The 4,395-nt window shown below is 37.7% G+C and overlaps 1 pseudogene; it reads right to left on the minus strand.

Moving 5' to 3' along the window:
* Nucleotides 1-1,150: 1,150 nt before the first annotated feature.
* Nucleotides 1,151-1,710, minus strand: LOC118833456 (annotated as a pseudogene).
* Between the last annotated feature and the right edge of the window lie 2,685 nt (nt 1,711-4,395).

Raw genomic sequence — 4,395 nt, forward strand, 5'->3', positions numbered from 1 at the left:
TCATATTTTTTAAAATTAATTTTAAAAAGTGATATGGTTTAGGTAAGTCATTTATATGTCTGTAGTTATGTAGAGGCAGACAGGATAGCTTCATGGGGAAGGGACAGAAATTCTACTGGAAGTGGATCTTGAGAAAGTCTGAAAAAGGACTAATATTCCCTGGCTGAGGTCCAAGAGAATAGAGAGAGATTGTGGCAGGAAGGAGGAACAGAGAAGAGGGATTCTGGGTCTTTAATAAGTCATTTTACTTCTCATATTTCATACCATGAATTGTTTTTAGCTGAACTCTTTATATAAAAGAAAATATAAACTACCTGGAAAATGAAAGCCAGATAAATGGTTTTTCATAGTAATATATATTTATATACCTCCTGATACAAGTTTCATATATATATGTATATATGTGTGTATATATGTATATATATATGTATATAGTGTGTGTATACACACACACACAAAATAACTTTTTATACTATTCTATTAATTGAACTTGCATTAGCTGAAGTTAAATATTAAGAAAAATACAATTAATGAATTACGAATTGGCACTTGCCAATTATCTATCACTTTCATTTGTAAAGATGATATTTGTCTTTATTCTTATGAAGCCAGAAAAATATATTATTTAATTTAGAATCTTCCACCTAAACTTTTAACTAAAAATAATGGTTAGAATAAGTCATATCTCAACCTAAACACAATATTCTCTATGAAACTGGAAAGGGTTATGATTGCCATTGCATCAAGAACATATTGTCAGCAAAAGAATATCTCTCTGAAGAGATTTTAGTTTTGATTTATACTATATTTACAAATGATCAATTTTTCAAAGTATCAGAAAACCCAGTATTGCTAGTTTTTAGTTCAACTTCAAAAGGAAAGACTTGAGGATATTTTCTAAGACCTAAATATATTTGTAATATTTAGGTATACATTTTTGATGTATCCACATATAGAGGTATTATTTCTGGCAAAGTTCTTCCATTCATAAATATTAAATATGTAATCATAAATATAGACTAAAACATAAGACAATACCTCTCCTTATAAGAAACAGAAAATAGTTATAAAAATCCTAAGCAACTGAAACTGGAAAATTGTATTTTGTTGTTGTTGTCCAAAATCTTTAATATAACAAGGAGAAAGGGAATTAGTTTTTGTAGCCTCGGCTGGCACGGCGGCCCCTGGCACGCTGGAACTTTCGGCCCTTGCATCGGACATATTGTTTGGTGTGGCTGTGAGGAGTGCCTGGTGCCTTCCCAAAATGCCTCTACACCTCTCGGCCCTTTCGGGGACCAGACAGCAGGACAGTGCCCTGGCCCTTGGGTGAGCTCATGGCCAGCTGGTCAAAGGTGAGGATCTTCCCACCAGCTTTGAGGATGCAATTGCGGGCATTGCTGGTAACATGAAGGGCGCAGACCTTCAGCTTTGGAACATCCTAGATCCTGACATCATCTGTTAGAGTTCCAACAACCACGGCTGTCTTGTTTTCCTGGCCGCGCAGCTTCATTTTCCTGATCACGCGGGACGGGGGGGCCGGTTGGTACAACTCATGAGCAGCCTTTTCAAGACAACCTTGTTGAAAGTCGAGTTGGTTCTTCGGGCCAGGAACCGGTAGAGCTTCACTAGCAGCCTTAGGTAGATGTCCTGGCTCTTGGGCTCCTTGCGCCGGACTTTGTAGTCCTTGTTGTGACAGATGTCGACTCCCATGCTCGCGCCCTACCGAACACCGGCCCAAACAGGAAAGTGAAAATTGTATTTTCTTGTTAGTCGTAATCTAAAACTTCTAGCATCCCAAACCTACTACTGTAGATAAAGTTTTAAAAAGAATTATATTTCCATAATGTCTATAATACTCATACAACTAGACAAAAATATAAAAACATTTTTTTTAAAAAAAGCAAAACTTATTCCAAATAAAAAATATGTTTAAAATACATTTTATGCTACTTTTTACTTTTCTAAGTGTACTGCATCTAATATTTCATCCTTACAATTCTGTAAGATTCATAGGGAAAATGTTTTGCTTCCAAATTAGCAGATGAGGATGCTGAATCTGGATTACTCAAATAACTTCCCTAGCTGTTGTTGTTGTTGCTGTTGCTGCCCAGTGGTTTCGATCCAGTTCTTTGTGACTCCATTTGGAGTTTTCTTGGCAGACATATAGGAGTGGCTTGCAATAAACTTCTCCAGCTCATTTTACAGATGAAGGAACTGAGGCAAAGTGACTTGCCCAGGGTCACACAGCTACAAAGTGTCTGAGGCCAGATTTAAACTCGGATCTTCCTGACTCCAGTCCTGATACTCTATCCACTGCAACACCTAGCTACCCTAAGGTTACACAGAGCAGAAAATGGATGGCATTACACGTTTCAAAGTGTGTGTGTGTGTGTGTGTGTGTGTGTTTGAAGTTGTGTTACTCTGTAGTCAATACTTTGTCTTAAGAAATTATATAGTACTTGGCTAAGGGGTAAAAGGGCTTTAAAAGAGTGTGAGGAGTTTGCAGTTTTCTTGAAGCAGTAGATACAAGCATGAAACAGTAGATTGCAATTCAATGCAATAACATTAAAAACCAACAGAAGAATTTTTTAAAGAGAGTTAGAAATGCTGAGACTAGAGAGAGAACATCTTTCCTCAGGATAATCAGATAAAGCTGGACAGAGGAATTGACATAGTCTCTGAAGGAGTAGCATAATTTAGATAGGTAGCCAAATAGGGCAAAGGTATTTCAGATTGGGGAACATCATGACAGATGGCTAAAACAACATTGAGAGATTAAAACAAGATTGAGAGATACTGAAGAAGTTGATCTAGATAGAGAAGAAGGTTCACTCCATTCCCTCATTGTCAAGTGTCTACTGAACCTCAGATCAAATGGTTTATTCCTGGATGTGTTGTAAATATCACTGACATCCCTAACTATTTACCACTTTCCCTGCCTCATCTTCTTTGCTTTCCCCTTATCCCACAACATGGGCAGTTCTAGGACTCTCCTATTTCCCTAATCCTTAGGGGTTAGCTTTTGCTATAAATAGACAAAATTATACCCTCAGCTCTGGGGCCTTCATGGTTACCCAAAGGCATAAAAAGTCCCAGTCCCAGACAATTGGGAACCTTCAACATGGTGAATTTCTGAATGCCGCTTGAGTCACTACACTTTTTAACTACATCCTACCCTGATGACTAGGTCTTTTTTTATATGGAGATGAGGGGCAGGGGTAGTATGCAGAGAAGCTAAGTGCCAACATAAACTTGTTACCTATGTTATGTTGCTATGTCAGAGCAAAGTAAACCTCATTTTGTTAACTTCAATGACTTGCAAGTGAGTGCATCATTTCATCCCAACATAAATCCTAAACTCAGAAAGTGCAGGTATTAGTGCCATCTCTGACATAATTTCAAACTCAAAATTCCTCAGGCGGAGCTCATTATTTTCTCCCTACACATACTTCTCTTCCACACATTCCTATAACCTGGAATCATCATTGGCTCTCCTCTCCAGCTTCCCGCATGCAGTTAGGTAGAACAAGACTCGTCAGTTCTGCCTCCCTGTCATCTCTTTTAACAAGTCTTTCCACTAACAAAACCACCAAAAACCCATGCTATCATGTCTTGCCTGGACTATTATAATAGCTTTCCAATTTGTCTTCCTGATTCCACTCTTTCCTCCTCTCCATTCCATCCTTTTCATAGTTGCCAAAATAATCATGCTAGGTCCCAGGACTGACTTTGCAACTCCCTTGCACAAAAAGCACCTGCTCTTTGCTTCTAAAATTAAAATCAAATACCTTAGCCTAGCCTAGCATATAAGGTCTTGCACAGTTTGACTCCCATCTGTCATTCCAAATTTATTTCATACTCCTAACATTCCAGCCAAATTAAAACCATTCCTCTAAAGATATTCTACTTCCTATCCTGTGCATTTATACAAGATATCTCCTATGCTTATAATGCATACTTTTTGCATTTCAACCTCTTAGTTTATTTGGATTCTGTATTTAGTGCTATTTCCTCTATGATGCTTATAATGACACTTCTATCCCACTCCTGCCTCCAGGCAATAAGTAAACTATTCCTAGACAATTATCCTAGTATTGTACCAATGTACATCTTATCTACTTTCCTAATCTCCCCACCCCCCACCCCCACCAAGCTTCTTGAGGACAGGGATTGTGATTTTAATATTCCCAATATAGAGCAGATTGCCTTACTCTGTCAGTAATTAATAAATGTTTGTTGCAATGAATTTTAATTGTGAGTACTATGAAATATGGTTGATATACTGGATTGTGGCAAAAAGGGACTGAATGATAAAGCTTAGGGTATACACTATAGATGCAACCATCCAAATCTCTCTGTCTCTCTTTGAGAAGAGAAGTTAAAAGCTGAATTTAT

Source organism: Trichosurus vulpecula, chromosome 1 (assembly GCF_011100635.1).
Source record: "Trichosurus vulpecula isolate mTriVul1 chromosome 1, mTriVul1.pri, whole genome shotgun sequence".
Taxonomy (NCBI): domain Eukaryota; kingdom Metazoa; phylum Chordata; class Mammalia; order Diprotodontia; family Phalangeridae; genus Trichosurus; species Trichosurus vulpecula.